Genomic DNA, 12,541 nt, shown 5'->3' on the forward strand with positions numbered 1-12,541 from the left:
AGAATATTTATTCTTTCATTGGTTTAATATACATTTATTGAGTGCCAATTATTTGCCAGGAATTAAGCAAGGTGTTGAAACGCAAAGGAGGATAAAAGTAAAACAATAGCACCTCGCAGTTATTGACATCGCATACACGTCAGTTAGTAGGTGCTTTACATATATTAATTCATTTACTCCTACAACAAGTCTATGAAGTGGAAACTATTATTTTTCCCGTTACAGGCGAGGAAGACAGCACAAGTAACTTGCCAAAAATAAGTGGCTAATAAGTGGCAGAGCGAGGGTTTAAAGCAGGCATGATGGCGCTGCAGCCCATGCACTTAGCCCCAACATCATGCTGCTCTCTGACTCACCAGCTAACCAAGTAAATAAACAACAGTGATGAGGTAAATAAACAGGATTCTGTAAAAGGCTTACACAGTGCTCAAAAAGGATACTTTGAAGGAAGGGAAGATCCCAAGGAATCAGCCATGAGAAGAACCCTTTACAGAGGAAATAACAAGTGGCAAAGCTTCCCGAGTGAGGATGGGGAAGAACCTGATGGGTTTTGGAGCTCAAACTTTCTTCCTCTAACGTTCACCAATTTAATCTTTCCCTACATAGAGTAAATTGAGTTCCCCTGTTATTTACATTTATTTTGTGGATAAGTTAGACTTTTTCTTTTTAAGAGTATTATTTAAACCATTGATCACTAATTTTATAAGCAAACCTTTGCCTGTTAATAAAGCCTTTTGTAAAGACTATGAGTTTCGTCCTTCATCTCGGCTTCTTTTATTTTATTTTCTATCACCTCAACTGATGCCTTCCTCTTTCAAATAATCATGTTTGCTAAAAATATCACCACTGATTCTTGGCAAATTAAAGGAGAGAATGAAAATATATTTAGTGTCTACTTAATGTGTCAAGCATCATGGGGAACATTCTAATACTTTATCTCATTTAATTCTCACACTTAAGTAAGTTGTATCACTAATCATTTTACACATGGAGGCCCTGAGGCCCAGGGAGCTTAAATTTGCCTGAGGCCACTCAACTGGTTAGTAGCTAACCCAAGATTTGAAAAATAGGGATTGGGTGCAGTGGCTCACAACTGTAATCCCAGCACTTTGGGAGGCCGAGGCAGGCAGATCACGAGGTTAAGAGATCGAGACCCTTCTGGGCAACATGGTGAAACCCCGTATCTACTAAAAATACAAAACTTAGCTGGATGTGGTGGCGTGTGCCTGTAGTCCTAGCTATTCAAGACACTGAGGCAGGAGAATTGCTTGAACCCGAGAGGTGGAGGTTGCAGTGAGCCGAGATTGCGCCATTGCATTCCAGCCTGGCTACGGAGTGAAGCTCCGTCTTTAAAAAAGAAAAAGAAAAATTTATTTGCTTGATTGCAAAAATTGCTCAATTCTTTTCTATCTATAACTCACCTGAGACGATCTATAATCTTACCTATGGCAGTGGTTTCCTAAGACAGGGCAGGATCCTCAGTGGAGTTGAGGGCATGAGGAAGAGACACAATTCTTCCTCAAGGACAATCCATACGAAAAAACAGAGAATATAAGTTTGAAAAGGTACTCCACTTTTCACAATCCCTGTCTCTCTTTTTCCAGTTGCTAATCACTGAATGCTACCACATTTCCTTATGATACTCAGTGTTTAAGCATTTATAACAGTAACAGCAAAAATTATATAGCTGCTAATATTTATTGAGGACCTCCTGTGTATCTGGTATGTTGGTTTTATTCAGTTATCCCAGAAACTCTATACCAGATGTTGTTATATTCCTTAATTTACCAATAAACAATAAAGCACATAGGAGTTGGTTGAATTTTATGGTTCCTGCTTTTTCTCCCCGTATCTATGTCTATGTATCTATATCTATCTGTATATCTCTATCTATCTATCTATCTATCCATCCATCTCTGATATCAGGATATTTCCTACAATTAATGGCATCTTATAATCTCAGTCATAGCATAGTTGTCAATGCCTATAGATGCATGCACTTGGTTGTAGGTGATTGCAACATTTTACTTCAATGGTGTTGTACATGCATTGTTAGAACTATGTATGTTGAGTGTAATTACCTTTTAAAATATTTTTCTAATTGTTGTTTCAAAATTTTGTTGACTTGTTGTGATCAAAAAACGTAAAATCAAAACTTACAGAATAAATTTCTAATAATTTGGTTAAAAAAACCAACCTAGAGCCAATGGCATAGTACTCAAAGAAATGAAATGGCATCAGTGTTCTTGTTGGCACACAGAATGATATTGTGTTAAAGAAAGTGAAGTGATAAGCAAGCATCATGTTATCATTTAATTAGCATTGCTTTTACTTCCTTACAAGTACATCAAATAAGCCTCAATGTTAGGATCGATGATATCTTAAATCTGATGAAATATGATGAAGAACTTGACCAAATAAACATAGACAATAACTGGTAATGCCTACAATCATAAGACTTGTGAAGGGTACACTAAGAGTTTAAACCTTGGTGATTCATGTCTGAGGCTCTTGATTACTGAACTATCCTGACTTTTAGTAGAGTAGTGAGAATTTTTTTTCTATCACACATATCACAGATGGACCAACTTATTAAAATTATCAAAAATAAAAATATATCATGCATTACACCTAGACAAATACTATATAACTTAGAATATGGCATAATAAAAATACAAATTTTATCACAGTTGATTATGGTCTCAGAATAAGATAATATGCTTTCAAATAGTAATATTGATTTGACCTATTAGTCTTCAAGGACAGTGATTAAAGATGGTTGCCATTTAAAAACAAAACAGTGTGTCCATTCTGCATGCTAGGTTCCCCTAACATTGTATTTCTTTTCCTAAGGGATGAAACTGGTGGTCCATCAGGTAGACATACCTAGATTTGGCACATAAAAAGTAAGCCAAAATACTCCATTACCTTATAACAAGAACAAAGAATAACAAACAAAACTACTTAAGGAAGAGATAAAGAGTTTTCTGACGGAGGACTATCCTTGAAATTAAATATTTCCCTATGCAAGTTGACATTTAAGATGTATGACTTAAGAGAGATAAGAAGAAATTGTGTGAAACATAACCTTAAATATTTTGGATCACATTTCCGTGAATTATGCAGCATTTGGCACAAGTTTTAGGAAACAAACACTCTCGGGTAATGATGAGTATTTGCCCACACTTTATGTGAACATGTATGCACACTAACACGGTTATATTTATGGCATAATGCACCAGATATACAGAATATGTCTATGTAAAATGGTTTTATTTGCAACATGTCCATCCTGGGACTAAATGTTGGCTCTTTAAAATTTGTTTTTATGTATGCTTCCATGCCGAAGTTACGGAATATAGTTGTTGTATAGCACAAATGTTCTAACTTTTCATGGGCACTCAAAAATGTCCTTTGAGAAGTCACCCTAGAGCATCCTTAGAAATGGCATGTTGTAGTCTGGACAGAACAAAGCAGCAAAAAGAAATAAGATGAAACTATGTTATCATTGGCTATCCTTTAAACATACGAAAAACTCTCAGAAGAGGTAATGTGCTGTAGGGAAAAGCTCTGTGTGGGCACAGGGTGTGCACAGTGACCTAATGGGCCTTTTCCATCTCTAATTCCTGTGATACTGCAGATCTAAGAGATGGAGCTGGTAATTGCTTACAACATAACAGATATGTAGAGATATATACATATATTCTTTCCTCTTTCTCTCCTTCCCCCCGCCTTCCCTGGAGTTCAGCTGAGAATCTCTTTAAACAAACAAAAACTGTGAGGAACTAAGAGAAGTCAGAGACTGGCCTGCTTTTTAGAGGCAGAATGTGGAAAGTATGAAGATGCTAATTTGACTGCAAAGGCTGGAAAGCAAAGGGGCCTGAGCCATTTATACTACAGGCAGTAGTTAAAAAGAGGGGAAAAAAAAAACCTTGAAAAAATGGGTGTAACCCTGGGCTTTGATACAACTGGCCTTTCGGCCCCCACTTGAGATTTGCACATCCCCAAGGGAAGCTGTGGTTTGGAATAAGATGGTGCATTTAATTTCACTCAGAGAACTTATTGGACTTGGCACCAAAAGAAAGAATTTGAAGTATAGTTTTTGTCATGATTAGTGGCCCCCTCACCACAACATTTGATTATTTTGGAAAGGGAAAAGTTAAATCCTTGTAAAGTTGTGATTTACAATTTGCAAGCATCCAGGTAGGGAGTTTGACTTCTGCCAGCTTGATCATGGGATCCACATTTGATTCTAGCTCACTGATGTTTACAAAACAGTTCTGTGGGGGGAAATAGAGTTGGAAATATATCCCTTGATTATCCTGGGTGATTTTCTGTCCACACTACATCTTCTCTCATTCACGATGATTTTGGTCTCCTCTGGAACTCATAACAAGAAACTGGCATGTGGCTGGTTTGCTTTTTGTTTCTAATCTGCAGTATCTGGTATTTTTATCATGTGATTCCTTTGCCCTCACAGTTATGTAAATCTTGAGGCAAAGGAGTTAAAAGGAGTTTCTAATTTTATACCTGAAAATAGCTTTCACTGGATGTTTTTTCTCAAGCTTTATAATTAAGATTGGAGATCTCGTGGGTATTTTAATACGTACTCAAATATGTCCAAACAGCCAGAGGGGAAGTGAATGACCAACTGGGTAGGCTGATGAATATTTTCCTGGTAAATGCATAACTTTCCCCACAACTGTGATGCTTTATCCTTTGACATTAAGAATGCTGTTTGCAGAAGTAACATTCCTTTGAACACTCAGCTTTCTGAAATGGTGTCCCACTGCAAGGACTGGAGAAGGGTGAGTTTGAGCTCAACGCTGGAGTAACAGCCAGGCAAATTAGGTTCTGTCCTAATTTGTCTAACATGGAAGTATGGTCAGTCAGATCTTGAAATAAATCTTAAAGTAGACTTAAAAATAATAAATTCCACCTTTTCTACTACTTTCGAATTTTTGGGTCTATTTCTAGTTGAACTTTGGTTTGTTGGAAAACTGTCTCGAGTATTTGGACAGTGAATTTTCACCATGCTTCCTAAGTGAAAGCAGTTTGCTGAATAATGTCAATATAGCAATGTTAGTGGTATTGCTGGCAGAGGGAAAATGCTTTTTACTCTCATTCTGGACTTGAGCAGGAGATAAAGATAAATTCAAAAGTTTTACTGGTACTTCAGAAGTGCTATACTTGTCCTGATTTGAGTATGGTGATCAGGCATGGATGATTGATGGCAAAGAGCCTAGGTTCCAGTCCCAGCTGGTGGTGAAACCTTGGGCAAATGATTGATCTTCCCTAAGCCTCAGTTTTCTCATCTGTAAGATGGAGTTAAGTCTTCTACAGGATGGAGTAAGTACTTCATTTAGTTGTTGAGGGGATGTAAATATATTATTAATGGTTGGCACGTAGTACAAATTCAATAATTATTCACTATTATTGCTGTTTGTTATTGACCTCATTAGCAGCATATTTCCTGGTTATCCGTTCTGGTAGATTTAGATTCATATTCTCTGTGGAGGTGAAATATGAAATCAGCTTTGTCTTTCTACTCTCACTGATTTAATGACAGTAAATCAACGACAGCTTTCTTATTCGACCCTACCTTTGCAAAGCTATTGAAAAATTTGAATTAAAAGCCAATTAATCCTGTATTAATGAGGTCTCTTTCAATTGATGGAGATAAAAAATCAACCCAATCTCTCTTTTATATTTTCTTACGTTTCCAGGAATTCTGTCCTGTGAACTCTTTTCTTCCCTTACCACATCTCCCCTCCCCTTGCTCATTTTCCTCTCTCTCACTCTCTCTCACACACACACACACACACACACACACACACACACACACACACATATTTTTAATCTCTCTCCCTCCCTTTTCCAGGACTTACTTTCCTGTATGATGGATTCGTTTTAAACAAGCTGTCTCCACATGATGGCAAATATGACACTGAATATCTGTAATGGGTATACATTAACAGGTTACTACTGTGCCCTATTTTTCTCTACATGTACTATTCTTTATATGGGAATAATTTTTTTTCAGTGAATATCTTTATTACTGTTTTTCTTTATTTCTTGTAAAAAATGGGATACATGTGCAGAACATGCAGGTTTGTTACATAGGTATACGTGTGCCATGGTGGTTTGCTGCATTTATTAACCCGACCTCTAAGTTCCCTCCCCTCATCCCCCATCCCCCTGGTGTGTGATGTTACCTTCCCTGTGTCCATGTGTTCTCAGTGTTCAACTCCCACTTATGAGTGAGAACATGCAGTGTTTGGTTTTCTATTTCTGTGTTACATTACTGAGGATGATGGCTTCCAGCTTCAACCATGTCCCTGCAAAGGACGTGATCTCATTCGTTTTTATCACTGCGTTGTATTCCATGGAGTATATGTACCACATTTTCTTCATTCAGTCTATCATTGATGGGCATTTGGGTTGGTTCCATGTCTTTGCTATTGTAAATAGTGCTGCAATAAATACATGTGTGCATGTGTCTTTATAGTAGAATGATTTACAATCCTTTGGGTATATACCCAATAATGAGATTGCTGGGTCAAATGGTATTTCAGGTTCTACATCCTTGAGGAATCACCATACTGTCTTCCACAGTGGTTGAAGTAATTTACATTTTATATGGGAATAATTTTGTACTGCACTTGCGTAAAATAATGTGACCCTCCTGTCTCCTATAAACATATTTACCCCTTCCAAAGGAGAACTAAAGCTAAATCTTGCCCTGTTACTGCTTCTCAGGTGTATCTTCAGGATCTTTGAGGGGTATATATTTGCCTTGAGTTTGATTCTGATGTGGAAATTCCATGGTTCACTCACTGAATGCTTAATGGTATTTTCTAGTATCCCCTCCATAGATGATAGAGCAGGAAGGAGAGGATAAATTTATTAAAACTACCATTTAGAAAAAGAGAGAAAGGGAAACAACTTACAATGGTCTGGAGTTTTTGGCATATATCATATTCTTTTGGACTCGAGAGCAGGACTGCTCCCCTCTGGTAGTAGAGAGCTTCCCATGGTCCCACAGTCTGGCTGCTCTAAGATCTGCTCTCTGAAAGATGTCTCTTGTCCATTGTGTCATAGCCTCATCTGAGAGGGACAAAGGTCCTTGTGCCATGACAAAGTGGCTTTAGCAGCTCATGTCATCCTCATAGGGGCCAGTAACTAGGAGACTGATTCAGGGGTTGGCAATTCCTAGCTCTTTATTTGCCAATTTTGCGTTTCTTTGATAAATACCTTTAAAAACCTACGGAGTCTTCCTATTTTTTTTTAACTTTAAGGGCTTCTGCATATTACTGATTCTAAGATGCACATTTTCTTTTTTAAAAATTTATTTTTTATTCCAATGGGATTTTAGGGAGAAGGTGGTGTTTGGTTGTATGCGTAAGTTCTCTAGTGGTGATTTCTGAAATTTTGGTGCACCCATCACCCAAGCAGCGTACACTGTACCCAAGTAGTGTTTTATTTCTCACCCACCTCCCATCCTTTGTCACGAGTCCCCAAAGTCCGTTGTATAAGATGTACATTTTCTTTTCACCTTTTAACATTGCTGAACTTGGAAAGTGTGTTACCATCAGTAGTGGTTTAGATAAGAAAAAATAAATTAGTTCTGAGATCCAGTGAATGCTGGTGTCAAGGGCTAGATTCTAGACCCTGGTCTAGGTGTATCTTCTTTCAGTAAGAGCCTTGGCATTTTGCTCACACCTTCCCTACCACCCATGCTAGCACTGAATGCACTGAAAAGGGCAAAAGCCACTTGTATAAAATTCACTGTTTAGAGTGTCTAAGAAGTGGGTGGGACATGATAGGCAAAGTGAAACACATTAACGTACCTATGAATTACCTTCATGATATTTCACATTTAACTATTTCTTGTTGTAAGTATTTCTGATATTCATCAATATCATTTACATTAGTATTGACATCATGTAGGATATTTGCTACATTCTCTTTCAGAACATCTCCTGATACCGCTCGCACAAATACAATGAAGCTTGTATTCGATTCACGTGGTTATGATGGAACCTGACATTTGAAAAATTTCCACGTGCTAGTAAATTCGCCAGTGCGGTCTCTCTTTATTTATAATCTCTATGGAAGTATTGTCATTTCTGTGTTTTTTTATTGTGTGTGCATTTGTTTTTGTTTTCTTTTAGTTAACATCAGCAAAATCCAGGTAATCTTTTGCAGATTCAGTCTATTCTCAGATGACTGTTGGATTTAGTATATCTCCGAAGCGCAGAGTTTAGACTCATTTCTGACAAAGGCAACATCACATCAGTCTTCTTTTCATCCAGCCCTCTCAGTTCTGTATCTATTTACTGTGCCCACTTCCTTTCCAGTCTGCACTTCAGTAACTCAGTACCTTTCCATTCCTTAAAGGACACCTCTATCAAAACCCTCATCAAGAAGTAGGCCTGGCACTCAATACTGTCACTTCGGAATGAATTAATGTCAAGTCTAGTTGTGCTTTCATTTTACACTAAGACATTTAGGAAAACTATTTCTCACTGAGCAGATTGAAGGAGTAGACTTCGCCCTTTTCCCCGGAAGTATGTCTAGTGAAAATACCACTTACACCGATTAAAAATAAAGTTGAGCTTAGAAGATGGGTTAGGTGAAGATCTAGATCAGTGCTTAGCAAGCTTAATCATAAAAATTATCTTGAGCATTTAAAAAATGTAGTTCCCTGGGCCCAGTTCCAGACTCATCGGGTCAGCCTCTCAGGAATAAGTCTTCAGAATGGTGTTTTTAATGAGCTCCCCAGGCAGTTCCTGTGACCAGGCAAATTCTTATAAAATAAGCCAATAACAGGAGAGGATGTCAACATAAGAGAACACAGTGGATGCCACAAGATACGACATGGCATGCAAAAGGATAAAACTTTGATCTATGTTTTTCAAGCACATATATAGTTGGTATAATCACTGAAATTGTATTGCTTCTCTTAGAATTTATCTTTCCTATATCGTAAAACTAATATATCCAAGAGGTAGAAGGTTGCATGCTGTTTGAAACCAGGGAGAATAAATAAGACTAAATCCCATAAGCTACAAACACAGAGATTCTATGGAATCCAGATATGCTGCTGCATCCAGATACATAAACAATCCATTGACCTTGTTTTTCTCCTGCATAGTAACTTGACTCCAAATTTAGCATTTCTTTGCTTTCTTCATTTACTTTGGTCTTTCTAATATGAAGTTATTCCACAAGTGTTTTTATTACTTTAGGGAAGGGTACTTTTATAGGTAAAATGATGAAAATCATAATCTTTAATAACTTTGTACTGTTTAATATTTCTGTATTTAGGAACTCAATTAAAAGTGTTCCAACATCAATTTCTAAATTAAATTACCACCTATCCAGGTGATATTGAAATGATTAAAATGTATTTCTTTACACAATTTAGACAGTGCTGAGTTGCAAATATCTTGGCAGAGGGATAAAGCTAGGATAATCAAAGGTGTTGACAAAAGATTTATTCTAAAGTATGATGGTCCCTTTTTAAACGAAACCTTTGTATGGCAAGTATTCATAACACTTGTCATTCATTCAACATTTCTGATGTAATTATTTAATTTGTTTTTTAAATGTACACTATGTAAGCTTAGGTACATAAATTTTATATTCCATTTAGTCTGTGGTTTATAAATCTGTGGCCAGTTACTAGTGGCATTTCTGTTAGCCTGAGAAAAGAGACCGAACTGCTCAAGGTCTGAGATCATCTGTCCTATGGTTTTCCAGATCTCCTCGTGTAAGGATTTGTGAACCCAGCAAAGAGAAAGAGTTAAGCCTATTCTCCTAGTTGGCAGAAACTTTGTAGTTTAAAATTACATACTGACTCTGGTGTAGAGACACAAGAAATTATAGAGCAGACACTGTCCAGGACAACGTATAATTTAAAATGTACTAAGGAATGTATGCCGCATGGCAAAGTAAGTGAAGTGCTTCTTCAAATATAAGTGTTTTGCATAGAAAGGCAGTAATTATCCACTCCTAGGGAAATGTTTGCATTCATTCTAAATCAATATTTACTATTCATTTCTCGTGTTCAACAAAACAGGGATTTAACTTTTTTTAAATTTTAATGAAGCACTAAGACTACAATAATTCTACAATGTAATTGTCTTGATATGAAATATTGCTAAATGGTGTTGCTATTTCGAGAAAGAGCAGTGTGAAATGGAAGGGTATCCCTATTTGTGAAATGTTACTTTAGGAACATTCAATTCAAACTCAGCCAAGCAGGGCGACTCACCCGTTTTCAAAGATAACTTAAGCTGTCTCCTTGGTAAGGTCCTAAACTAGGTTCATTTAGATGAGTCTTTGCCTTTATATATATATTTTTTCTCCTAACACACTCCTTCCTCGTAATGATTCTGTTTCAATTCAGCTATTCCCTTTTGGGTGTGTGTGTGTGTGAGAGAGAGAAACTCTTCTATAAATTGGAACTTTTTTTTTTTCCTGCAGAAAGAAAAGATTTCTTGCCCCCATCCCCTCCAAATTCCCCCTGGCTTTTTACTTCAAAAGGACCTTAAAGAAAATGTTGGAGGAAAATACAAGAAAATAGGGCACATGAATACTGTATTCTGAGACAAGACTCAAGGTCTCCAGCACATTTTTTTTTATGGAGCTTATGATCTGATCATTCTATGACTTTTCCTTAGAAAATGACTATAATTTTTTATTATGGAGTCCAAAAAAGAACTGGACAATATAACAATATGTTATATTACAATATGAATACTCCTTTTCTTGGCCACAGAAACAATAACGGCTTTGCCACTGAGTTTCAGTCAGGACAGAGCCCATCGTGCACGCTATTACATTACCAAATGCCACATAAATGCTCCAGTTTCTGTGAGCAAATATTTTTGCCTTCTACTTTTATGGGTAATTTTGAACTCACATCGTTTTCTGTTCTTTTTCCTTTGCTTTTTCATTCCTGTTTTGGGGAAGGTCAAGGAAACGTCTCTGAAAATCTCACCATTCCCATGACGTTTTTCAGATTTTTATATTGATCATCTATTTGATATTACAATTTAATACAAATTATATTTTCAGATTCACAGATTCTGTCGTGTCTCAATGTTAAAATGAGATTGAGAGTAGAGAAGGAGCCAAAAGTAAATGATATACCTTTACAATTTTATCACATAGTTCCTTTGGCTGCTCTGACTTTAAAATATTCGTAGAACAGCAGTGCAGATGGGTCTGTACTAACATTCCCTCTCTTTGCCTTCCTGCCATTCATAATTCATGTGAGCTCTTTGAGTGAATTACTCTTTGGTATGCACTCTGGGGACAAATAATATCATTTATGTATTGTGATTGCTACTCTATTTTATCTTCCTTTTTATTGACAAGAAACAAGGGTGTTGCTTGTAGTTATGAAAGTAAATTGGGTGCAGAAATTGTCCTTCTCTTTCTGAGAGAGGCACCTTCTTTCTGCAGGAAGTGCTATTGTAAACTGTACTGTTATAAATGGTGTGTTAGTTCTCAAGATATTCCTGTCTCAGTGTATGAAGCAACAAAGTATTGCTTTAGCATTCAGTAGAGAGAGCCAATGGAAAAGCAGGCTGTTAAGGACACGTTCCTAAAGTCTGGAAAATCAATGGAACACTAAAAAGGGAGCTGAAGTGGACCGGAAGGAACCTCTTGAGGGTCATTTAAAGAACCAGAAACTGATTATGAACAGAGCTTTTAACCAAGGAACTGGAGGGGGCCAGCAAACCCATTCTTCTGCACTCCAGTTAAATATCTAATAGTTGAGATGTTTTCTGCACAGCCCATAAAGGATAATGAGGAAGGCTTTGATAGCCTTAAAGAAAATTACTCTGTGGCCTCTCACAAAAACATGATCTGAGTATGAGTGACAAATGCATGCAGACCCCAAAATAAAGAGGGGCAATACCAGCTAGGTAAGACAGTTACCTTGTTGATTTCATAGGAGAGGGGTCCTAATATAACTTTGTACCTGAGGAAAAATAAAAGTAAGGAATGTCAGAATATAAAATCTGAGATCTCATTTACTTAAGCAGAGACCTTCTAGAGACCTTGAAATTTTCTGTAATTTTACCTCTACATGGTGACTATTTCATGTAGGTCAAATTAAGGATTAACCTGCATTCTTTATTTTATTATACTGTATTTTCGGGGTGAAGAATTATCCCTTATGTTAAGGTATTAAATAATATTGGGGTTAAAATATTTTTATATTAGTCCTCTGAAATTGCAATCAGTTCTGAGTTAGTCTTCTATAATTCTTATCTTTGCCCTCTAGTTCCAGCAAAGATAGACTTCATGAATAATTTTTTAAAAAGAAGAACATTTGTGTTGACATATTTATATTGTTTGATAACGAAAAAAATAGTTTTGTTAACTGTTCTTTTTATGATGCCTTTGCTACTCTTAGCAAAAGTCTATCAAAAAAAGAAACCTTAACATCCTCTCCCAAGGCACTGAAGACACTTGCACTGACCTTGTATTCACTCTTTCAGAATGAGACATTTACATTGAA

General features: G+C 36.8%; 1 long non-coding RNA gene across 1 annotated transcript in view; it reads right to left on the reverse strand.

Annotated features, from left to right (window-relative positions):
- Positions 1–349: 349 nt before the first annotated feature.
- Positions 350–12,541, reverse strand: part of LOC134735607 (uncharacterized) — a 48,323-nt gene continuing 36,131 nt past the window's right edge. The window contains exons 4-6 of the long non-coding RNA XR_010118869.1: positions 11,956–11,998; positions 1,444–1,514; positions 350–1,347 (exon numbers count right to left, since the gene is read on the reverse strand). This is a non-coding gene — a long non-coding RNA (uncharacterized lncRNA). The remainder of the gene's footprint in view (positions 1,348–1,443; positions 1,515–11,955; positions 11,999–12,541) is intronic.

Source organism: Symphalangus syndactylus, chromosome 22 (genome assembly GCF_028878055.3).
Source record: "Symphalangus syndactylus isolate Jambi chromosome 22, NHGRI_mSymSyn1-v2.1_pri, whole genome shotgun sequence".
Taxonomy (NCBI): Eukaryota; Metazoa; Chordata; class Mammalia; order Primates; family Hylobatidae; genus Symphalangus; species Symphalangus syndactylus.